Source organism: Bombus vosnesenskii, unplaced genomic scaffold (assembly GCF_011952255.1).
Source record: "Bombus vosnesenskii isolate JDL3184/JDL3185 unplaced genomic scaffold, Bvos_JDL3184-5_v1.1 scf7180000014937, whole genome shotgun sequence".
In the NCBI taxonomy this organism is placed as follows: Eukaryota; Metazoa; Arthropoda; class Insecta; order Hymenoptera; family Apidae; genus Bombus; species Bombus vosnesenskii.
The window spans coordinates 6,458-33,703 of record NW_022883730.1 but is presented as its reverse complement, the minus strand read 5'-3'; the positions used below and the strand labels follow the sequence as shown (position 1 = coordinate 33,703).

The 27,246-nt window shown below is 36.1% G+C and overlaps 1 pseudogene; it reads right to left on the bottom strand.

Moving 5' to 3' along the window:
• Window positions 1–14,777: 14,777 nt before the first annotated feature.
• LOC117240795 lies at window positions 14,778–25,384 on the bottom strand (annotated as a pseudogene).
• Between the last annotated feature and the right edge of the window lie 1,862 nt (window positions 25,385–27,246).

The window sequence follows — 27,246 nt, the reverse complement described above, 5'->3', positions numbered from 1 at the left end:
TTTTGACTTGTTAAATAAACAATTTTGTCCTTATTAGTTCTTTAAAATGTCTTCGTGATGTGACAGTCAGTGTATTTGTGTTGACCTTTAATATACTGATGTGCAGTGACTTTCACGTCTACATTTATTTAGTTCAGATATTTTACTAATTATTAGAAACATACTGCAGACAATGTAGTAGAGCCTCTCTTTTCTGAAATAATAGGAAGACGAAATTTCATTTATCCAAATACAGTTTAAGAGTAATCGACAGATTCTTTAAATATTTATGAATCCATAATCAGATAATTTTTTCAACGTAAATAACTACACAGAGTTACGTTCTTTATCGTACTTCGAATTATCGGAGTTCTTCTACGAGTGCCACGAGTGCTTCGGCATGAGAAGATATCTTTTTATTAGAGTTTTCGTCTGCTGTTTTCATTTATATAAAATCGCCATTATTATCGTCTACGTGAAACATTTCATTACATCAGAATACTTGCGGCTTTCTACCGTTGCCAACATTCGAAGAATCTACTTGCTTTGAAGAATTTTCAATTATGTTTTTCTTCCTTTAATGTCTGTGACTCTGGCTTCTCCAATATCGTGTATTTTTGCTAATTTTGTTGCGCTTACATCACTTTCCAGTTTTCTCGTTTACATCGTATTTTCCTGCGATAGTTAGACCGCTTCCTAGTTTCATACCAAATTCGTATAAACACAATTCAATGAATCAAATCAAGGAAAGAGTACATTGTGTATGAACACTGACGACATACGTATGTACATATTTGAAACGGAAAAGGGCATTCGTTACGAAGAAATATTGTGTTTGGATAATAGAACGTTCGGATATTAGGCTATTTGCATAATACCGTGATATACATTTGCTACATCCATTTCGGTGTACCAATTAGGAATAAAAACATTAAAAAAACAAGTTGAAATGATTTACACAAGAAATAGAAAAATTACCACGGTATCTTAGAATGTTTTAGTATATTACGTACATCATTTTGCTTTTTTGTTTATTTTTTCAGTAAGTGAAACACAGCGTCTGTGCCAGAATAACTAAGAGTAAGTTAGACGTTTGTGAGAAACTGTGACTAACTCCGAGTACAACATACGATAGAATGGTAATAATAGTGAAACTTATATACTAGGTAAACATTTCTAGTAGGCACTATTATGACAAAAATATAACAGTACAAAGTAACTTAGGAGTAACAGAATCATAAAGTTCTTTAAGGACCCTTTGTGAAGAAACGCCGATGATGGCATAAACATTGGTATGCTGAGAGTTGAAGGATAGACGTCTATAGAATTTTGATAGTATCTGTCAGATATCTGTATCTCGTTGAAGATCAACAGCATCAGAGATTTCCTAGAACTCTGGCTCATTTAACAGCTAATTGTTTTAAAGAAGGTTAGACAGAAGAAATATGATAAATCCATTTATGTTAATTTTCTAATTATAGCGTTACTTTATGATTAAGTATAAGGTTGAAGAGGAATAAACTTACCAGAACAAAGTCCTTTAAAACTTGCTTATTCTTTCGAAGATAACTAACAAATCCGCAAAACTTTGTAGAAAGCTGTTTAATCACAAAGTTAAATAGATCTTTGAAATAGAAAATTTGCCAGCTGTGTATTCAATCTTAACGCTAGAAACTAGCGAATCAGACAAAATCACTGACATCGGATTTGTTGTTTTTGGAATTTCTAAAAATATACAAGTGTTTTCGATAGCATCAGTGTTCACTTTTATTGGAACAGAAACGCGACTATATATACTTATCCATTATCGTGATATTTATCGGGACTATGTATAACATATTTAGATGGGTATCAAAAGATCGGACGTTTTAATGATAAAATTATGTTTTTCTAAAGAACATAAACTTAGAAAACTGCCTTCTTCTCCATGAACTTGGTATGTTTAAATGCCACGATCGACTAACAAAGCACTGTACTACAAAATACCAATCGATGCCGATCAGTGAGAGGTAAACTCACTATTCTAGAACAGGTGGTCAAACACTGCAATTAAGCAACAAGAATAGGACAACCGTGACTCATATAGTCTTTCAGAAGCCAAAATGATTAACTCTTTGTACACTAGTTCTTGCACATTATCTTGGCACACGGCGTTAGCGTTCAATTTTTCTAGAAGAGAAATTACTTCCATAAGCCCAATTTGTCGCAAAAAAGAACGCCGTAAACAATCATAAATTCCAAGATGAATAAGAAAAAAATAATTCCAATGTTGTCGCTGGACCATGGACTTTTATCATATAAAGCGATAATTAATCTAACTTACTCATCGTGTATTACAACAAATTTTTATTTCATTCGTTGCTTATTATGCAAAAGCTTATTCGCGTTAAATATGGTAGAACTCGATTAATTAATCGAACTTTTATCGATTTGAAGCACTCACTTGAACGTGAGCTCGTATCACGCGAACGAAAAATGATGAGTAGCGAAGAAAATTGGTGAACTCTTGTTATATGAATTCCAATCGATCCATATAAATTGTCCGTCAGGAAAATCAGATAATTGGGATTGCAATCTTAAATAAAATTTCTGTTTCTATCGACTACAATAAGTGTTTTAATGTATCATATTAAGAAACAATTAACTCGATAACGCCATTATAAATAAATAAATAGAACGATAATTCCTCGAAAACGATGGTATTCCAATATTAATAACAGATTTCTTTCCTTTCTTTTCTTCGTTTTCCCTTACGACCAAGAAGAACACCAATCAATAGGAAGACTTACGGTTGGAAGTGAAACCAAACGATCGTTCCACTTTGTATTGTTACGAGTCTGTAAGTTTGACTTTGTAGTTTGTGCGAATTCCGCGAGATCAAAACGCTATGCTGTATCTCGTGTGTATCGAATGAATTTCAATGGCTCGATCGCGATCACGATCGCCTTCCCTGATCGATTCGAAGGCGAGAAAACTGGCCCCGCAGGGAAAAATCACGTATGCAAACTATATGTATCCATGCTAGCCATGATCGCTCTTATTAATTAGTTCTGGGATGTAATAGTTGTTCAAGGTGCGCACTTTTGTGTAACCGGTTACCGAGAACGTTTGACACACGCTTGTCCTCGTTGTTAAACGTCCAGGCCGGAACGGAAGCGATCGGTCGATAACGATCGTCCTGAGATCGTTAAGTCACTCGAGTTATGACGATCGTTACGAGCCTCCATTTTCATTGGTGCGTCGGTGGACGAGTTATTGCTACTCTGCTATGCGTTTTCAATCGGAAAAGGTCGGTTTTGAAGCTGTGTTCAATATTCGCGCGTAGCTTTTGCTGGAGCATACGTTTCTCATTAATTTCACGGATCGATTACTTTGGGGAGGTTTCTTACATTTTTTAATCGTAAAATTATTGGTTGTAAGATTTTTTTGATATACCATATTCTAAGGGATCTCGCTTTTTTAATGTTGTAACAATTTTCTAGAAATTGCAATGTAATTCTTAATCGAATTTTTGAGCAAGAATTATTTAAAATCATTATATCTAGCAATGTACGAGAAATATCGCAATACTTGTTTCATATAAGTTATTATATATACACACAGACAAATTATTTACATGCACAAATATTGTTACGACCGTTCGCGGAGAGACGCGGTCGCGAGGAAAACGCGTCAGCGAGGGGCGTAACTTCTCGCTATGATTCGGTGAATCGACGCCGCGAAGTAGTCGTTCCCCTGTTTCGTTTAGGATAACAGAGGTAGTTGATTTGAATATGACACAGTAGTAAGTTATATTTCACCGTTTATTCCACAACTTATAACGAGGATAGTTACACTGGTGCGTATGTACGAGATGAGTGAGTGACTGAGTGATCTGCGGGTGTGTATACCCGCTCGAAGGATGTTGACCGTTCGAAGGACGCAAAAACAGTACTCTTGGAAGACGATGCTGTCTCGGAGGAGAGCTAAGGATGAGTGTGTCTAGCGCACGGGACCATCGGATTGGTTGGTGCCGATGTTATTTAGGAGAGTGAGGGAATAGGCTTCGTTTTTAATTGGTTAAACGAAGGGCCTTAACCGCCCTCGAGAGAAAGTGGTTAGTGGGAGGAAAGTTGCAGCGTACGTGACAAAAACTGACTTTCCCTTGTTAAGCCGTGGTAGACAATAGTCGCTAGAAGTTCTTCCGGACCAGATGTTTGTTTCGTTTGGAGGACCTTTTCTAGGAAATCTATGTGATTTATGGAAGGTCCTTGAAATCATGGAAGATGCGCTGGGAGTGTCCGAAGACATCTGGTTGCCATATTGCCAGCGGTGTGTGGCCTCGGCTAGGTAGTGTTACGCGACGTAACAAATATCTACATTTAGCTTTCGAAAATTAACTTGCTAATACGAAGCGTATTTACCTTCATATTTTATAATAAACTTAATTATTTCGTTAGCAATGAAACATGTGCAGAAATGTAAAAAATCGTAGACAAATATAATGTTCCTAGTTTTACTTAACTTCTTAATTTTATTTACAATGATTATTGTAACGAAGTGTCTTGAAGTGGCAATAACTCAAATTTAATCCAATTTTTACGAACACATAATCAAACTCGAATTTTATTCTTTAAGATATAGTTCATTCGAGTAACTCTGAAACGTAATTAATTAAAGCTTAGAAACGAAAGATTAAAAACATTTAATCCTCAATGGTGTATCTATTCCACTCTATATTAATGTAGTATCGGGAAGAAGGGCCCAAGAAACGTCGAGCTAACTACAGACAATGTCGCGAGAGCCGAGGCGCTGTCGGCTCCATCAATGCATTACCGGGTCCTTCAGGTAAATAGGTAAATAGCCGAAAAGACCTTCGTGACCCTGGCTACGAGCGTCTGTAAAACACGTGTGCGGTGGGCCCAGCAATAGACAATAGAGCGCTACAACGGCCCGAGAGGCAGTCGAAAAGCAGAGTGCGAGTCGAGAAGCAGAGTGCGAGTTGAGCGGAGACGGAGGTTGCGAGTGGCGTTGCCGAGAGAGTGTGGATTGCGCTGTTTTCTGTGCGTTTGGCGTGAATAGTTCAGGTTGAACAACAATCGTCTTTTTCTGTCTGATTAACATCTCTATTGTCCACTCTTTGTAAACACATTATATCACGATATTACATTAATATTAAAAAAACATACAAATCGGCGTCAAAAGATGTCAATATTTACAATCATAAAAATCGCCACGTTAAATCATCTTTTCATCTACTAATCCCACTCATAACAGCACACTCATCAAACAAACTATCAATGATCGCAAACGAGTCACAATGCCTTTCACATTTTACGTAAGCAAAAAAAGAATACAACGATCGTGATAGAAACTTTACAAGTGTCCCATTTACATATGTGCGTGTCTGTGTCAAGACTGCAATGAGTAAGATTAATCTCGTCTGTCGTCGACAACATGCTTCTTCGCAACCTTACTAGTTGGCACCGAATAATGGTACAATCGTCTCGTAACATGTATGATTGATAACTCGTCACGCTAGAGGGGCATATTCATTACTCGTCGCTTCAGATTGCATCACGTTAATATTAATTAACGACAGAAACTACGATAAAGGTCGCGAACTCTCGTATGTTGAACCTTAACATTGGGGCAGTGAACGATATTTATGGAGTAGAGATGATATAGCACTGCACGTACGTAGCTGTGCGCATAGCATCGGATTCCATTGACTGTTAAGGGAATTAAAATGAGAAGAGAGAAGAATTTCCCATAACGATGCTACTAAACGGTATCGAGAAGAATCATTTCGTCGATGGTCTACAATAAAAGATTGTAATACGTACTTGAGGCGGATAAGTCTCCTACGTGAAAATTACATTGAAGAAGAAGAAGAGAAAGAGAGCGATATAGAACCATGCGTTCCTTCAAGAAAAAAGAAGAAAAAAACCGACTAGATGAAGTAAGTAGTTCGCAAAAATATAACGTATCGTACCTTCGTGACTTTCCATACGAAAGTCGTATTCAGCCCTCCGCGGCTCACCGAATTAAAAAAAAAATCGTGTTTGTAAGTGTGCTTTAGATACCGAAAAAAACAAGTTTTAAAAATCATGTGACAAGCGCATTTTTAAATCTGAGACGTTATCCTCTTTTGTTCTCCCGCCCCTGCCTTTTCTACGCCCGTCGAATAAACTGTGATTTATAACTTGTTATATCAGTGTCTTATTCAATTCAATAACGCACACAAATACAAAGGAAGGGTATTGCAGATTTATGGAGATTATGGAGAAAGATATTAAATTTGTCAATAAATGCTTTGTTACAGTTGGTACGACCGTTCGCGGAGAGATGCGGTCGCGAGGACGCGTCAGCGAGAGGCGTAAATTCTCGCGACGACTATGTTAATCGACGCCGCGAAATAGTCGTTCCCCTGTTTCGGTTAAGACAACAGAGGTGGTTTAATGAATGTAACACTGTATTAACAGGTTAACATAGAATGATATATTTTACAATAATATGATGAATATGTTACAGAAATTTGACTCGACTTTACGATATCTCTAGATAAATTCGTTTGCTCGTCAGATTTGTCGAAGTGTCACGTTTGACTCGTCAGAAGGAACTGATCCCCTTCCATTATTCCTTTGTCTCATTTGGAAGATGACCCCCACTATGCTCGGGTCACGCCACCGCTCGCGCCTATGATCACGTATGCCTCTTCTTGCGTGAAAAACGTAACGGTCAAAAATCGACGTTTCTAGAGCTCGCTGCTTGGCAACAACTAACGCTCTTGTAACGTCAATTCATATCAGAGACCAGGCCACACACCACGGACAGGATGGCACCCAGATGTCTGCATATCCTTGGCGCGCACCCTCAATAGTCTTAAGTGCCCACCAGGGGGCCTTGGCATTTTTATAGTTAAGGTCCTTCGGACCAAGCGAGTATTTCCTGTCTTAAATTTCCCTTTACGTTTATTGTCTACCACGCGTTAGCTTAGAAAGTTGGTTTTCTCCACATCTGGTATGTTCCGTTGGCAACTTTCTCGCGAGGGCGGGTAAAACCCTTCCTGGTCCACCAACCGTCCTATTATCCAATCGGAGATGGTGTCTACTGCCCTCACTTCCTTAACCAAAATTGTCATCAACAAATCCGATAGTCCCGTGTCCTTAGACACACCCACTCCTAGCTTTCCTCAGACACAGTATCGTCAGTAAAACTTCACTTATTCTGTATCCTTAGAATAGTCAACATATCTATGTCGGTCTCTACTCTTATAAGTCGCGTAGTTAATGTATTGTTGTAACAAAGTCTTACATAACGTGGTTGGAGTGAATTGTGATTTATGTTAATTCAGTGCGTGTTACATTGTGATTGCTGAATTCATAATAAAGGTTGATTAAAACCAAGTAAATAGTTGTGTTACGACTCACCTATATTTTATTTTCACCGACCAACCCAAAAATTACGTGACACTCTCGTCGATACATTGTATATGATCCGACGGGCAGATAGGGCGGTCTGCCTGCGACACTGTAGGGCCGCGAGCGACGGTTAGAAAATACAGCCTGTGGTAAGCCTCGTGGCGTAACACAGATTTTACGTTAATTTTATTCGAAAGATTTAGGTCAAATTTTTCCTTCGAAGAAGATTTTTCTGTCTTCAAAAGCGATTTTCCATCATTAATCGAAATATCATTTTTGCAATGGCTTGCTAGTGGGATTACGTGTTAAAACGTTCAGCTTTAAAGAGGATTATCTCCATCTCGGCGAGACTAGGCTCTCTAAAAATTGATGAATTCTGTACAGACAATATCTATAGTAAGCAACGCGTCGTCAAAACTTCAAAATATTATTACCCCGCTTTTACGTCGCAGATGTCGACAAAAATATTAATGAGATTTCCTAAGATAATCTCATACTTATTTGTATCGTTAATTCAATCGACTAAGGAACAAGTGGTGAAGAACTATTAGCAGAATCCAGGGAAGGTTTTACTGGCAAGTTTTATTACAAAACATCTAAGAACGATTTACATCATAATAAAAATAATCGCGCTATCTCGTCGCGTGACATGCGCACGAGGTCTCTGCGATTGCTAATCGATCTACAAATACTTACACGTACATATGTACAAAACTCGTGGCCATACACCACGTTGTCCATATTATTTTCATCTCGTTAATATATTTTGTATATTTATGATGTTATTATTTTACTAGTATAACGATTATTGCACTATATTCTATAAGATGGAGCTTTTGTACGAACAATTTCAGGAACTTTTATAACAAAGGAAAGTACTAATTTTTAACATTAACTACCCACGACAATTTACGACAATTATTTTAACCTACGTTCTTACTCTAATTTTTATTCGCTCGCCTAATGATTGAATTTTTAATCAATCATTGTTGATGAAAAATTGCGATGATAATTGCATTGCGGATCTTTATGCAAATGCATATTTTCGTGGATACAATAATACAATTGAAAGATTTGATACAATCGAAAGGACTTGGGCAAAAGTATGTTTCTATCCATTAAATATCATCATCAAATATCAGTGCTGTACTTTTGGATATTTTACAAAATTTTGCGTCATACGCATTCTATAAATTTTCGTATCTTCGAATCACCCATAATTGCATAAAAATCCGCTGTTTTGTGATAATGAATATTAATGACGGTGGAATTTAAGATTCCTGGATTCAGTAACTTGTCTTACTCTAATACATGTATTGCACGTTTTTGGAAGACTAAAGATTCTTTGCTCGAGATCAACGCGACAAATATTGTACTTCGTGGTGAACGTTTCGCTACAGCCTTTCGACCTCTGTGATCGAGTTTTCGCTTTTCCTCGATTTTATACTCGATCTCCGTAGCATGCTACTCCTTAAAGGTTCACCGCGAAGCGACGCTCTTGTCACGTAAAATAACAAAATAAAAAAAGGAATTTGAGGTAAAAATAAAAAAGAAAACTTTATTTTTTTTCTAACATCAATACACTTTACAATCTACTTCCGAACTCTAGGCGTGACTTTCTAAGACTGACTCTTATGATTTTACTTTCGATCGGATCCGATTACTTTCTTTTGTCATCCCTCAACATCCCCACCGTCCATGCATTTGTTAGGTGTCCGCGATCGTTGCCACGTGCTCTTTCTTCTAGAACCTTCGGTGGAAGGACCGTTGGGATGTTGATGGTTCATTAAGCACTTCAGCGATATACATTGTCGCCGAGTGCCGCCACATCTTTATCTCTATCGTCAGTCCGTCGGATTTGAAGTATGCCGGTCGTGACATACCCCCCTGGTTAGATTGATCTTGGTCCTCTAAGATCGTAGTAGAATGGAATTATTTAAATGTAGATCAAAGGATATGTTTACGCTTTTTTTCAGGGATCGCTATGAATTGATTTTCTGCATGTGATGGTACAAAAGTTATTTCGTTAATCTTAAATATAGCAATTTTACAATATTTGTTAGTGTTCGAGAAGCTAATAATTTCAGAGGCGTAATCATGTTGTAGTTTTCGATCGTGAATTGGTTGGGTTTGTGTACAAAGCGTAATTCCTATGCCGTGAATTTAAGGCAACTAATTAAGGGTATTGTTACTAGTGCTAGGGTCAGCATTATCCTGAAAAAAGTACGCTTTCAATCGGTTACCATGTATCTTTTTCTTAGCATTGTCGATAGAAATAATGTAATAAGGAGTTTTCACATCGTTAATCCTGTAGGGTCCTAACCATTCAATGTCCAACTTATCTCTTTTATGGTCGTAGTGAATTAAAACGAAGTCTCCTTTCCTAAACACAGTCTGAGTTTTAACAATCTGTCTTTCTTGGTCTCGCTTGTATCGTTGCTTATTCTGAATAAGTGTTTTGTGAGCTGTTTCCCAATATTTATTCAACTGTTTTTGCCAAAGTGAGTACATATCATCATAGGTAAGTGTGGTAAATTTGGATATTGCGGAAGGTAAGTTAGCTTTTCGCCCAAAGGTCAATTCAAAGGGAGAGAATCCTGTTCCTTCATGTTTCTCGATGTTGTACCCTAAACAAATGAAATTAAGTACTTCATCCCATTCTTTGTCATTGTCGTGTAATGCAGTACGAATTAAATCTTTAACTGAGGCATGCGTTCTTTCGAGGGATCCGTTACTTTGTGGGTGAAATGAAGTTGTTTTGATGTGTTTGATTTTAAAAGCTTCTTCAAATTTCGTCATTAAATCACTAACAAAATTTTGTCCCCGATCTGTTAGGATCGTTTTTGGTGCCGAAAATATGTAAATATAGTGTTCAATGAGCGCGTTAATTATGGATTCAGTTCGTTGCGTTTTAAGGGGAACTAGTATCAGATATTTCGTAAGTTCATCGTGTATTGAAAGTATGTATTGGTTTCCGCGTTTGGTTTTCGTCATCGGTCCTATGATGTCCATAGCGATTTTGTCGTTAGAGTTAAGTGGCGTGTCTGAGATTTGTGGGGATTCTTTGGGTCTGATACGTGTTAGTTTCTCCTTTCGACACGTGTCGCATGTTTTCACAAAGTTTTCTACTCTTTCTAAAAGTCCGGAAATTTTGAATTTATCCTTGATCCGTTGATACGTTTTCTGTATCCCTAAATGTCCTACGGTGTCGTTATGGTTTTCCTTTATTGCTTGTATTATTTCGTTTTCGTCTAGTTTTAAGATGGGATTACGTGCATAAGTAATTTTCTTGTACGTGTCGTTAAAATATATTAGCATGAGTTTAATCTGTGTTTTCTCTAATTCAGTGAAGTCGTTATTTCCTATGCCGATTTTTGTTGTATCTTTAAGAATTTTGTAAAGTCTTCTGATCCAAAGTGTCTCGTCGTATTCTCCTAAGTCGTTTCGAGTTAATTGGTAAAATGTTTGGTCATTTGGTTTAATTTCTAAGAGTTTCGGATTCTCGTTGTTGTCTTTCCATGCGTTGAATGAATTAGTGTGATCAATTACTAGGTCGAGGTTAACTACTTCGTCGCGAGTTACTGCGTGAACTCTAGATAAAGCGTCTGCAGCTGTGTTATCTTTACCCTTTGTATATTCGATTTCATAGTCATATTCTTCGAGTCTAAGTCTCCAACGAATCAGTCTGCTAGAAGGGTCTTTGCAATTGCGTAGCCACTTAAGAGCTTGGTGGTCGGTTCGAATAATGAAGCGTCGTCCTAACAAATATTGTCTTAATCTTTTCACGGCCCATACGATGGCTAAGAGTTCCTTTTCTGTCGTGGTATAGTTTCGTTCGGGTGGATTCAGTGTTCTTGAAATGTAACAACAAGGATGACCGTCTTGCGACAGTATTGCTCCTAGTCCTTCGTTACTTGCGTCGGTAGTTAAGGTAAAGGTTTTGTTAAAGTCTGGATAGGCTAATATTGGGAAATTACAGAGTTTGTCTTTTAAAGTATCAAAGCTAATCTGGTGTTTGTCAGTCCAATGGAATGGTGTGTCCTTTTTTGTTAAGTCTGTAAGGCTTTTCGCGATTTTGGAAAAGTTTCGAATAAATTTGCGATAATAACCTGCTAAACCTAAGAATGATTTCACGTCCGTGGCATTGCGGGGTAATCGAAAGTTTTTTACAGCGTCTAATTTCTTGGGGTTTGGTTTGACTCCTTCGGATGAAACTACATGGCCTAAGTATTCTAATTCCGGTTTTACGAATTCACATTTGTCCGGTTGCAATTTAAGTCCTAATTCTCTGAGTCTCTGAAATATTATCGCGAGGTTTTCGTTATGTTCTTGAATCGTTTTTCCGAATATCACTATGTCATCCAAATAAACAAAGCAGTATTTTCCTACAAGTCCAGCTAAGGCTCTGTCCATTAATCTTTGAAAGGTAGCGGGTGCGTTTTTAAGTCCGAATGGCATTCGATTGAAATGAAAATGCCCTTGCGGTGTCGAAAAAGCGGTATATTTTTTAGATTTCTCGTTCATTGGAATTTGATGGAATCCTGAGGATAAATCAAGCGCCGAAAAGAATTTTGCGTTTCCTAGTTGTGTTAAAATGTCGTCTATATCAGGTAAAGGGTAAGCGTCTTGTTCTGTGAGTTCATTTAGTTTCCTGAAATCGATAACTATCCTCCATTTCTGTTTTCCTGGGGCGTCTAATTTTTTCGGAACTACCCATACCGGAGAGTTATAAGGGGATTCGGATTCTTCTATAATATTTTTCTTCAACATGTCTCCTATTTGTCGCGAAATCTCGTCACGGTGACATTCCGGTGGTTTATACGATCGTGTGTTAATAATTTTGTCTTTGGTTAACGAAATTGTGTGCTGAGTTAAATTAGTACAGGGTAAAAGATCGGTTTCTAAATTAAAGATGTCAATATAATGAAGGATAATCTTTTCGATGGATTCACGGATTGGTTTTTCAATGTGATCTGTTCTCACTAGGCTTTTTAGTTTTGATACGTTGGAAAAGTCATGAGAATTTTGAATATTGCTAGAAATTTCAACGTTTTGCTCACCAGTGTTGATAAAACATACTTTAGTTGGTTTGCCTTCCAAATAGATTGTTTGAACTCTGTTTTCTCCAGGAGTCAAATGTATTGGTTTCTGAAATAAAATGGTTTTGTCGTTTAATCGGATTTTGTCATTGGATATTGAATAGTTATACTTCTCTAAACATGGTAGCCCAATGATTCCGTCTTCGATAATAGGGAAATTGTTCGGTACTATGTGAAAAATGTGATTTTGTCCAAAAATTCGTTTCGTTACGTATTCGTTAGTTTCGTATTTGTCTCGTCCCATAGAAAATTTTTGTTTAGGCCCTATTTGTATCGCGTTGACAGTTTTGTTACGTTTCACCAGGTTTATCCCTGCTCCTGTGTCGACCAGAAATACTCGCTCTTCGGTTCGGGTTGACAAAGGTATTGCGAGTAATCTTCCCGTGGCGATGTTGACTCGTATGTCTCGTACGGTTCGTCCATCTCCTGGTTCGATGTTGTTTCTTGTATTTCGTCCCATTCCTGGACTGCCTGAATCCTTGCGGGTGGTCGATCGCGCTGGCTCGGTGGTAGAAAATTTTGACACTTGTTGGCAATGTGTCCCAGCTTTCCGCACTTGAAGCACTTCATCTGCGCGCGTTTAGCAGGTGATCTATTTTCTACTTGGTTAAATGTAGCAGGTTTCTGAGCTACTGGCGTGTTAGGCGATCTTGATGGTACATTAGATCGTCTTACCTGCATATGCTGGTTGTCGGGGCGATTACTAACCGAAGGTAAGCGATTACATGACCAATTAGGTTGTCGTTCTTCTCGCAAGTAGCGTTCTACATCGGCTGCCTTTTTTCAGCTTCCGGAAGATTCAAGGGTTCACTGCTTAATAGTATTCGCCCTATGTCGCGTCTGAGTCCCTTTAGGTACACACGAACAGTCTTCTTCGTGATTTCTTCAGTCATAATTTTACGTGTTAGTGGTTGTGGGTACTCATTGGTTACTGCGTACAGCAAACGGTTGAGTATTCTTCTAAACCGAATATTAAAACTTTGCACTGATTCCTCGCGTCCCTGTCTCAACTCTCGTAATTGTTCTTGGTACTCATCCGAAGTCACTTGTGCTGCTAAGTTATTTCTCAGTGCGTCGTACAGATCACTGTAACACTCAATAGGAATGTTGCAAATACTTTGGGCTGTTTTCCCCACGATTTTTTCCACTTTTATTGCTTTTAGCAATAGATCTTGCTCCATACAGCGATCCTTCATACTTCTCACTTCTTTGATGAAGTCTTCAACTCCTACATCATCATCTCCGTTGAGCGTTGGGATGTAGCGTATTGCATCCTTAGCTCGTAGAGTGGGAGGAGCGGGCGGAAAATAGCCTCTTTCTTCCACCTCGGGTTGTTCGATGTCGAGGTGGACAGGTGGGGTGTCTGGAGCTGCTAACCCTGACAGTTTGCGTGCTTTTGCCATATTCATGGTGCGATTGATTGCTGTCGACGCACTTTCAATGTCTTCGGTGATAATGGAAGCAAATTCATCGGTCGCAGGGGATCCGAACCCAGTCCGTAGCGCTGCGACGGTTTTCCCGAGATTCTCGATTTCTGCAGCCCTGTGTCTGTTCTCTTCGTCATTTTGCATAGACAAACGTAACATTTCCTCTCGTAAAAGGACAATGTTCTCGTTCTGTTTTTGAATACTGTCCCATATTGCCCGCAACATTGGGTCAGTTGAGGTTGAAGGTTGAGATTCGTTTGCCTTAGACATTATTGCGCTGATTTATAATTTTCAGACGAAGACGAGTCTTGGCTACTGAAGCTAAATTTTCTTTCACGGTAACGTACAAAGGAATTCAGTTTACCTTTTATTGTTACTTCACTTGGTTCGTGATAGTTACTTTGTTGTTGCGGATGACCGTAGTCCCAATCGATCTTCCGTAGATGATGAATGTCTTTTGGTTTCCGAACAAACACTTTTCACTATCCTGGCAGGATCGCCAAAATGTCACGTAAAATAACAAAATAAAAAAAGGAATTTGAGGTAAAAACAAAAAAGAAAACTTTATTTTTTTTCTAACATCAATACACTTTACAATCTACTTCCGAACTCTAGGCGCGACTTTCTAAGACTGACTCTTATGATTTTACTTTCGATCGGATCCGATTACTTTCTTTTGTCATCCCTCAACATCCCCACCGTCCATGCATTTGCTAGGCGTCCGCGATCGTTGCCACGTGCTCTTTCTTCTAGAACCTTCGGCGGAAGGACCGTTGGGATGTTGATGGTTCATTAGACACTTCAGCGATATTGCTGCCGATTGTCGCCGAGTGCCGCCACATCTTTATCTCTATCGTCAGTCGGTCGGATTTGAAGTATGCCGGTCGTGACACTCTCATCGAATTCCTCGCACTGCATCTAGAAAATGATCGGAACATGGCGACCGGTGGTGTCTCCTCGTCCTCGCGTTTCCTGTCAAAACATTGCGTTTAAAAATATTGAATCCAATCGCTTAAAGATTTGAATAACTTCCCAACTCGATCCTTCTCTTCTGTTCAAAAGATTTAAACGCATTTGAAGAAAGAAGATAGTCCAGTTTTCTTTTGAGAGATTTAACAGATTTTAAGAAGAAAGTAATGCGAAAGCATACGAAGATGTAGATCTAACAGAATGCTTGAGAATCTTGAACTTCGAGCTTGAAGATCTGTGAATATCTTTGAAAAAAGGAGATCGAAAGTTCCTTTATGTGATTTTACCTTCCGATACAAGGTACATCCCACATCTTCTGATCTTTTCCAAAATCCTCGCCGTCCTGCAGCGTCTGCGGAAGATCCTTATTCAATGTTTCCGGCAAAAAGAGAGTCAGAAGACTGCCCATAATTCCGAGTGTGCCCAGCACAAGAAGAGGTAGGAACGAGGACACAACATTGAGATAGACTACGAAGGGTGCGAGGATACTAGCAACGTATCCCATTATATGTATCAAAGCTACACCCTGAGCTCTAACCACAGTTGGTAATACTTCAGCCGCATATCGGAGACCGATATTGTATGAAATGTTTATCCAAAATCTACCGAGAATTGCCAGAGAAGCTGTATATATACCTGAAAAAAAAATTTTAGCATTAGTTTTTAATTCTAATTTTTTATGAAATAATTTTAGAAAATTTTAAGGAATAAAAAGGGAAGAAATTATTTTATCTGTCTGTAATTTGTCTGGTTGTCTGCAATAGTTGATACAAGCATTTGCTAAGCTTAATATAAGCGTGCTTAGCTCTAAGCTAAGCACAAGCAATAAGCTTCTTATCTATAAAACGTTAATCTAGCCAATTTGAATCTAAGGGATTGTATTATGGATTACGGCTACTGAAAGCCATATAGCACTGCTGGAGCGCTGAAGCCCATCATTTTGAGGACTATTGCCAACGCCCTTTGATATATGCGGAAATACGAAGCGATCTTATGATCAAAGCAGTAGAAGGGGAAATAAAATATCTATACAACGGATACATGATAGGGCTTGGAAACTATTCTAGCAATGTAGCAAATAATCTACAAGCATTTGCATGTTATAAATATTCCAAAATATACATTTTCTTCCTTTCAAAAAGCACAATGCTATACGAATGAAAAATATTCGTCTGATTAAGTCAAAATTATCGACTTAGGTTATTTAGATTGATCAGTAATATAGAAGGGTGAATATATAAAAACGAAATGTACGAACTATTGGAAACGGCAGAAGCCCAGATGCTGAAGATACCAGAAATGACGAGGGAACCACACGCCAGCCATCTTCTGCCCCATCGATCAAGAACGAGCGTGAGGAACGTGTCAGTAGGCAGCTCGGTTGCTGCAGCAATCGTGAACGTAACAAACACGTCCAGGCCTAAATTATCGACGTTTCGTACGTGACCATCGAACACCAAAGAAATCGCCATCCTATATTTCGTAAAACAATTTCATATGATAAAGAAAAGCACGCTATCATATTTCATGTGAGAAGCAAATTCCTTGCTTCAGAAATGAAGTATTTTTAGACAAAAGATATAAAACTGTTCGTGAGATTTTTACAAGATACAATTCCGATTTTACGTCAATCTATTTGATATCTGTTTAATAGCGATACGAACCAAATAACAATAAATAGAATCGTGATATTTCGTAGTCGTGGCGTTCTAAATAGATCCAACACGGAGTACGTTTTGTCTGCTTCCTCCTCTTTGCAGATTCTGGCACAGGTTTCCTGTTATTAGCAAATTTTTAACTAGTTAATGTCGTTTGTCTGTTTTTCTTACAAATTTATGTGAATCTGTTATGTGTACAAAGATTACGATAAAATCCGGAAGAAAGTTTATGTTATATTTGTATGAGACGATCCTTTCGAAATAGTTTACTTGGACGTTCGCAAATTTTTTCATTTTATTTTATAAAACATCAAACCTCTGAAAGTCGATTATCTCCTTATATCGTACATTAATGTTAATATTGCCATGATCTATTCATAGACTGAGCAGTTTCCAAATGTTTAATCTATTTGTATAAAAATTTTCAAAGATAAAAACAATATACAAATTCAATAAATAACATTACAGAAATAGACAATAACAGACAATAACAGAAATTGACAGCAATTTATCGCTGGCAATTTAGGTGATGAATAAGATATAAAATTACTAGGTTGTAAACAAATTTTCATTACGTAAAAGACCCAATTAGACTTCTATTCAAAGAAAATGATTATATGATATGCTTAAAGGCATATAAATTGGTATTTATAGAACGCACATAAAGCAGGAAAGATCATAAAAGTAGAAAATACGGAAAAGATTGCGGTAATCGGTTTATTTACCCGGAATCGTCTATAGATGTCATCGGGCACCTTGGTGCCGTTGATTCGCTCGAATTTACCAAGGATTTTAATGGCCCTGTCTGTCTGACCTTGGCTGACCAGCCATCGAGCGCTTTCCGGTATCAACCATGGCTACCTACGGCTAGAACAAGAGGAACTGAGGTGACAATACAGGTCATCCTCCAGTCGGCCAAATAATAGGCGATCCAGGGTAGAATGCAAGTTGCAAATGTGAAGAATATTGCGATCGACATATTCGCCACGAATGTCATCCGCTTTGGTCCAACGTATTCTAATACTGGAATAAAAAACATAATATTTAGAAGAATCATCTGTGAAAGAAATATTCTGTGAATAAAGAATGGAACAATATATTAGGTTGTCGCAGAAATTTCTTTCATCTCGTAAGGAGATAATAGACGCATACTATTTTTTGTTTTATATTATTTTATTGAATTATATTCATTGGGACAAAATAGATCATACGTAATTCAATAAAATAATATAAAACGAAAGAAACTTTTGGGGCAACTTAACGCAATATGAAGAAGAAAAATTTGAGTTACAAATATATAAAAAGTAGATATACAATATATAGATTAATTTAACAAACGTGTTTAGTTCTACGATTAAATCGTGTTTAGATCTAATAACAAGGACTTTAATAATTTCCCGATGATTGTTCAAGCCCATTTAAATTTCCGTAAGTGTTTCGATACTTATCGACAAGAATACGTTTCTATTTACGAATTATACAGGGTGGTTGGTAACTGGTGGTACACGCGGAAAGGGGATGATTCTACGTGAAAAAAGAAGTCGAAAATATAGAATAAAAATTTTTCGTTTGAGGCTTTGTTTTCGAGAAAATCGACTTTGAATTTTCGCTCGGTACGCGTGCACTTTATCACGTCTCGTTATAACGGATCTCACTGTAGATCGTTGTCTCAATTGACGTTATTTTTAAAATTTTTTAAATTTTTAAATTTTTAAATTTTTAAATTTTTAAATTTTTAAATTTTTAAATTTTTAAATTTTTATTCTATATTTTCGACTTCCTTTTTCGCGTAGAATCACCCCCTTTCCGCTTGTACCACCAATTACCAATCACCCTGTGTTTCTTAAAGATACAAAAGGTAGAATCACGCATAACTAGCAATATCATAAATTAATTGTGAATAAACAGATCGTTAGAGTCAAAGGATCATTTACATAATTCAAACACGAGCGTGTGTTACCTTGTTAAGCTATTTATGGTAGATATTGAAAGATCGATAAGCCTGAGATACATATTTATGTCGAGATGAACATTCTCTACGGAAAGTCGAGTCTAATTCGATGAAAACAATTGACTTCCTGAACGAACATATCGATATATATCCACAATGCAATGACAAGTAAATATTACTCTATTTTCGTACAAGAAAACAGATTAAAACGATGAGAAGTTATCTTGAACAATTGAACTGACCTTCGCGATGAATGAATCTCGCAATTTCACGAATACGTAGACGAAATTAATGTCTGGTGCGTATACGTCCAATAAATTAGAAACGCAAGGTTGTAACTCTTTAATCGTATAACAGGACAAGATGCGATAAACACGTGGAAATATATCATAGTGAACAACGTCTATTTGTAGTTGCCGTAAAATAGAGAGTAATTGCTCTTAATGAAGCAACCGTGTTAGCCACTTAATAGTGGCTTGCTTCTAATCCGGAATCACCTTCAATTAGTTGTAACTAGTGGCTTCCTGATAATTACCGCTCAGTGGTTGTTTCTTATTTTTTTTTTTTTTTTGCTTTATTATAATTGCGATGCTCGAACCATGTTTACCATGGAACTCGCTTCCTTATTTAAAATCACTTTGTACCATTGATTTTTACTTTTCATGCTTCATAATGAACCAATTTATAATTCATAATAAACCAAAATGACGAACGTTCGTTTAAATCACGAGTTTCAGATATTTCTATTCTCTAAAATTACCCGAATTAATTTTTATTAAATAAAATAGCTATAGGATAATTCCACAAATCAGATATTTTGAGCAAATATCTCGGAATTTCCTGTTTAATTCGCCGTAAATTTTCCCAATACGCTCTGGACCTCCTACATATATATAACGTGTCTATACATAACTGTTAATTCATCATTTTCTCGTAATCCTAACAAACAATGCTTAAAAACTTTAACTACATTTTGGATTATTATCTCGCACGAATAAATTTTAAGCTATTAATCGCTTTCCTGAAAATCTGGGTTGGTTATCAGCTTCGGTACGAGACCATCGAATAACTCCGGTACGCATGAACGGAAATAACCTCCCAGTTATATCCAAATGTTTAATAATTTTCTACGTAGAAATTTAATGAAAAATAAGAATAGAAGAACCTCGCATTACAAAAATCAACTTCCATGAAATCTAAATATTATTTATGCTGTCTGTAATTTTCAACATCTTCTTTTGCAAATCATCATCACCATCATCATCATCACCATTGCGACAGCCATTCTAAAATATATATATCATTAATTTAATAGAAAATAAGAGTAGAAGAACCTCACGTTATAAAAATCAATATTCATAAAACCAACAAAATATCGTTTTTTAAATATATGTATCATTCAGTTTGTATTGCCTTTACAACGCGTAGATAGGGCGAGGAGATCTCTTCTGAAGACGAGATATTATTCTCATAGAAAGGATACAGAAAGGAGAAGAAGACGTAAAGAAGCTTCTCTGAGACCACTCGTTTCATCACTTCGCCTTTCAAGGTTTACTGCCTTTAACATTACATTATTCGCGCAGAAAAAGTATTCGCTTTTCTCCCAGCTGTTTCCGTCACCCTGTAATTTCATATCGTGTTACCGTTCGATCAAAAGCGACAACTCATTTATTGTAAACGAAGATTCCGTGCGGCACAGTTAGCAAAGATAAATTACAGACGATCGTATTAATAATAATAATCTGACCGATATCTCGCAATGCGACCAATCGATAAACGCGAGCACCGTCCAACGCAAGGACGTTGTTAACGTTTCGAAACTGATTAACGTTCGTTCTCTTCTTTCTTTTCTTTCGTTTCTTCCTTCTCGCCTGTTGGCTCGTAAAAGTATCTTAGCATTTATAGACATTTTTTATTTATTTATATTTATTATATATGATGGTATCATAATTAGTACAACAAAGTATTATTACGTTTCTGTTATATATTCATGAATATATTGGAATTTCATTAGGATCGTAATAAAGTCATAATAATTATATCGAATATGACGTCAGAATTATAAATACGGTTATTATAATGCAGAGTTTCAATTAAGTAAATTTAAAAATCTATATACAAGATACAAAATTATTTAGCGTAATTATATATTTCACAGTAATTACAAAAATATTTAATTATAAAAATAGTCAAACATTTATTATATTAATAAATCCCGATATTTGATAACCATTTATTACATGTTTAAGATAACTATTTATGCTGTATATTTGTACTAAATAAATGTTTGCATTAAATATCTCGTAACTTCTATGTGCATCTTCAGAAATGCTTCAAACTTTACCAATATAATCATCACAATGCTAATGAAATTTCAGAATGTTTTATATAACACATATTCTACATACATATAAATTTTCTGTGGAAAATGTGTAAATGCTTTTATAAACTACTAGGTTTATACGCTTTGCAGTCTCATATTTTCCTCCCACTGTTAGCATTATCTGCAGTTTGTATGTGAGTTGTATGAAGTTGATCGAATTCTACGCTTTCAACGAGCTGGTCGAGTGAGGTTCTGCTTGAATAAATTATAAATCCTGGCAGGAAGAAAGGCACGTGTTATTGATATCAACTGGTTAGCTGGAATGTTGAATAGGAATTTAAAGAACCAACTCAAACTTTATCGATAATAAAATATGGAAAATATGACTGCAAATAATGACGTGAAAAATAATGGAAATATTCTATAGGATATTTGAATGTTTATTAGAGAATTTTAATAATAATATGGAACATAAAGAGGAAAGAAATTCGATGATACTAAATAATGATGATACTGAAAATTTCAGTGATTTTTATTAATATAAAATTAACATTAATATAAATAAAAACAAAATCTATTATAAATGATATAGACGAACGTTTTAACTAAATATCGTTAGAAAGAAAAGTGACACAAGTATACATACGAAACAATACAAAAAATCCGCATCTATCTAGAGAAATTTGTTATGAATTTCAAAGTCTGTATAAATACGTATACTAATACATAAAGCTTCTAAAGCTCTAAAGTTTTAATGTTTAAAAAAAAGTACAAAAATATTTCTATTAAAATATATATGATATTTTCCACGGTATTTTCTACGTAGTCTCTACAATTAAGGATTTCCTCGTTCCCATCGATTTTCTTCTAGTTGTGAGACCCTCGGATAATCACGTCCCTTTCATTTTATCTTCGCTACGCTCGATTATAAATACGGAACTGAATATAGAATTATTTGTAAATCAATGAATCCGATGATGTAATTTGTTACGCGCTCGAAACGAATTAGTATCACTTATCTTAGTTTCAATCAATACGAAATACGATTTACACTCGTACAGATCGAGCCTTCTTTCTCAATATTTCCGTCGAATATTCGTGATCAATCGTTTAATCGACCTTGATAATTAGAATAGAAATAAGAAAATTCGAACGCCAAATCATTAACGAACCAGCCACTTGCTCACGAATCTCGTCAACTTGGCCTTGTTTTGTCGAACAAATTGTAAATTTTTCCAACCTCGGCTTGAGTCATCGATTCAGGGTTAATGCACGTCACCTGAGTTTCTTTGGTCTCGATTTTCACAATTGGAATGCTGTCTGCAGGACAAACTTGCTATTCGATCAAGAAAACTCGTTTCAATGACTCGTCTGATGAACTTTCAATCAGCGTTCTTACGTTTCAACAGAGTCTCTTCAAAAGTTTCAATCAGGGTCTTAACGCTGTACTTTCAGGGTATAAAATATCTTTCAAGGCAGAGACTAGTCTAGATTTTCTCTTCAGTATATTGATATTAGAACAATAACTGGAAAATATATTTCTACAGTATTATAATTGAAATTTTTTCATGTAGAGTTATAATAAAATTTTGTATTATAAATTGCCTGTATTATGGATATCAGACAATGAATTATCGATCTTATATTAAACAATTTATCAGAATTTTCAATGGAATATTTAAAATGTTACTTGATTGTTTTATATTATTATGTGATATTTTTACGAATTTTAAATAAGTTTGCTAGAAGAAGATGTTCATTTTAATTAAAACCATATACACGTATGTATATATATACATAGATTTATAGTTGTGGAAGCGTTCGTTGTAGAACCATTCATTCGTTACCTTTGCTTTCCGTTGGGAAGTGAAAATTTATGAAAACCCTGGTATGCTATAGTTGTCCAGAAATGAAAAGCAATTTTGAACAACTAATCCTTTGTAATCAGAATATTGTCTCGTTAAAAGAGAAAACAAAATTATAATTGATCGCGAGTATAGAGGGAAAATATTAGTATAGAAAATGATTGCGAACTAACTACCTTTAAATATTATAAATATTCAATGGTATATATAAATCCAAATATCTTAAAGTTTCATATTTTTATCTTGCATGAAATTCTTATAAAACAGGAAAATTAATTTTTCTCTGTCTCTCTCCCTCTCTTTGATATAAACGCCGCAGTTAAAAAATAAATATGTATGACCTCATGTATATTCATATGTATTTAAGCATCTTCGTAACTTTGAATGGTTTTCTATTTCATTTAAATTGTTGCATGGCAACGTGAGTTCTGTTGCGAAATTCATATACTTGTAGAAACGTCAGTCGTGAATCAAGCATAACAACAGTTTTACAGTATGTTGTAGAGATTACTTTGTTATTTAAACTTAGAGATCTTCCCGCTTACAGTAATTACAAAAAGTAACTGTACACTATCGTATTTAAAACAGCATTTATATATACCAATTAATTAAGACTAAGTCTTAAGATAAGACTGATTAAAATATTAGCTTTCGTATCATTTGTAATACTTTCATACATGCTTATAAATAATTAATGCTATCAAAATAAAACGTAAAACCTGATTTAAAAAAAAAGGAAATAAGGATACATACGTACAAGTACTTTTTGTAGCCACTGTGTGGCTTTCAAACTCAATTCCAGGGCAAGAAAGAAATTATTGAAAAACGGTTACCTAATATGTACATCATAGTGAAGCAATTATCAAAGGCGAATTGTAATATCGTAGAATAAATTTGAATTAGAGATCGGTTGAAAATAGAAAAAACCGTGTACGTCGTCCTTCTGTGGTTCGTTTACATTTAAGAGCGCCTATGTGACTAAAGTAACCTAGTTCTTACAGAGATATGAGAAAAACAAGAAACAACGTTAGAGCAGAAGGACGGTTTCGTGTTTCAAGGGCGGACGACCGAGAAGTCAGAGTATGCGAGTCGAAAAGCGAGTGTGTTGCGAAAGTCAGAGCTAATTGAGTCGTTGAAGAGTAGAGTCGTTAGAGGTTTCGAGTTGTCGAAGAGTAGAGTCGTTAGAGGTTTCGAGTCGTCGAAGAGTAGAGTCGTGAGAATTGATAGAGTTGTTAGAGAGAGAGAGAGTGTGTGTGTTAGATTCGTTGTGACGAGAGTGATCAAATAACTGTAAAGCTATTTGATATAGATACGAGTATTGCATTTAGTTCCGTTAAATAAATATCGTTCTCTGTCCAATTTATATCTGTATATTCAGTTTAATATTAATAAATTGTAAGTAATCGAAAAAAAATTTCTATCCTTATTTTTCGATATTACAGAATCCAACGAAAAAACGACACAAAGTGAACTGCCAGAAGCTACCCGTGAACGCAGTAGCCACCCCAGCGAGAAATCCCATTAAATTAGCTCCGAGCAAAGCTGGTATTCTTCCATATTGATCAGCAACCCATCCAAAAATTAATCCTCCGAAGATAGCGCCGATGAAGAAGATACTTTGAGCTATGGTTGGCAATGCATCATACTGACAAACCCATCCCAGCTGCAACAGAAAACTACAGTCGAATGATTTACTTCTGATCACGATCAGCATCACAGAAATCTTATAGCAATTTCAACGCCTCGATTAAACGAATTTTCGATCAAAGTTTCGAAATTCCTAATGAAGCGCGCCTCTGTCCTTTTTTCTTTCCCTTTGAGGAAAAAAGAAGGAGAAGCTTAAGACCCTGCGCGTTCTCGCGTCCTTCTTCTGGATGCTTCCTACCCCTCGATGAATAATTCTCCTCCTGACGAGCGACGCAAAGTTCATGGAAATCCACTGGAGCAAAAAGTCTTGCAATTTATGTCGAACAAATCTGCGTGTTCGCGCTGTTGCTCGTTATAACGTTTTATTAAAGTTTCTTTTCAATCCGATATTTTCATTTTCAGTTTTATCGCAACCTAGTTTTATCAGCTTTCATAATTCGAAATTTTTTATCCTTTTTTTTTCTTTAAGTATTTTTATAAATATTTATTCGATTGTATTTTATTTGGCAATGTAACGCTTGAATTTAGAATGTACTCTGTAATTTCACTACATGCACTAATTATTACTGCAATATGTACTAGTAATTCTGTTACGTACTATAATTTTCCTCTGTGGAAATCGACATTGTTAATTTTCCCACTTCTGAACTATCGATCTTTCCACAAACGTTTATTCGACCCTTTTCATCGTTCTTTCTTTCCAAAAATTGTACACTACGCTTATTTTTTATCGAAATAGATCATGCAAATAATCGAATACGACATACACAGTATAAAGGGATTGATTGATAGGAACAGATAAAATATTCAAAAAGCAGGAAATTACAAGTCGAACATTTTCTGTCACCTCGGATGCCACAGACGCATAAGGGACGGTGGTATAATTAAATTCCCATCCTTGTTGGCAATCTTTCGTTGGTCACGATGGGTCCGGTACGTGGCTTCCATTTAGCAAAATTTCCGTGTAATTTACATCGTACATGCTGCATCTCGAGTAACCTTCGCGGTTGACTGGTATCGCCAGCGACAGCCTGAAACGAAGGAGAAGATAACGTAGATTGGTTCACGGTCTTCGATGCCGATGGACGTTCCGACAAGCGAGTAATTAACGTTCTATTTGAAACTCGACAAAAAACATTGGGAATCTCGAGTATTTGTTGAGCTAATAATATTGATTGTTAGTCGAGTCTGATAAAACGTATTTGATTGGAATTTCATTTAAAGCGAAGAAAGTTATTTTCAATTGTAGCTGGATGTACGTTAATTGCTGTTTTCCTGTCTTTACAAATTACTCATTCCTTTGTTTCATCAGCTTTTTCGATTATTATTGTCTCGTATTATTATTGTCGAGTATTGTCTCGTGGTTATTATCTCAACGCTTTTATCGTGTCAATTTATTGCGTTGTGTTCATACGGGTTTGTAGAATATATAATAAACAATGCAATGAGAAATGAAAATGAGAAAATTTTGAAGAATTATTAAATTAGGTAAATTGAAGGGAAAGAAGTTCTGTGAAGGAACTGGATTGGATCTAAACAGATAATAAAGAAAGATGATCCAAGATTTGCGACCTCCGACGTATGTCGAAAACACTTACTCATTAATAACGAATGTCATTAAGATAATTCAGTGACGGTAATTGCGTCTGTTATTCTGATGAATGTTACATAACGAGATAGGAAGTCGATGTCATGATGACTGGCGCTGTCTGAATCAAATCAACCCTATTCACAACCAGATAATACCGTCAAACGATGTTTACATTATTATAATATGAAATCCAATTTGAAGGCTTCGTGAATTTCTATTATCCTTCAATGAAATTATGAAATAATAGCGCAATTTAATGATAAAGATTATTATTATTTCATTAGGCTTGCTGTATAATTTGCTAGATTGTCTTCAACCAGATAAATATATCAATAATTTTGGCAATGGCTATCATCACATACTTTATCGAAAGAGAGAACATTGGTTCTCTTTGATTTTCGATCGTTGAATCGTCGAAAGAAAACTTCGCGGCTCGGAGAAAGTTCTCCTACAAACACGTACATAGCATAAAAATCGGTAACACGCGGAAGTTCTACAGGAAAAAAATCAAAAAGACTTGCTGAGCAAGGCAAGAACTTTTCAATAGAAGGTGAGCATAATAATAAATAACACTTGCACGGATGCTTGCGGAGGAGTCGTTGACACAATGTAACAGTAACGGTACTAGTCGTAATTAACATACTATCGGTAACATTATCGTGATATCGAAATTTCTTCCCACAAGATCACCGATTAATTGCATCGATTTGCGAAATTCTTAGTGTTCGATGATTATCATAGTCGAGGAAAGGTATTTACAAGATATTAACATCCGCATCTAATCACATCTCGTAGCATCGCGACTTATCACGCGTATCGCCTAACCTTTACATGAATATTGAACGAACGAACACTTCGAACGCATTATGCAAGTGTACGTTACGTTTTTCATTCGCCGGTAAAAGCTTTCAAAAACGAGTTAATGAGCGAATGATACGTGGCATGCGCGAAAGAAACGAATGCTTGCCCATAGAATAGCTGAAAATGATTCGAAAAGTATACTAGCAAAATAACAATAGATTCAGATGATAACTGACCAGTCGACCAGGATTAGTCACAGTCTTTTAACAATTCTATCGATTTTTTGCTACTATTATACTTATTTACTCCAAAGCTAAGATCCTACCTAGGCTAAACTAAACGTTAACTATGACTCACAGTTGGAAAATGCACTTATCTTATACGTAATCATTTATCAATTACTGAGTTCGTTAAGTTCTATTTTTGTTTGCTGAAAGGAAAAAATCTTCCATTAATTAATCATCGCTATATCGTTGTTTGCTATTGTCTTTCGTCTGATCGACAATCATTTACCCATTCCATCGTTGTAGAAC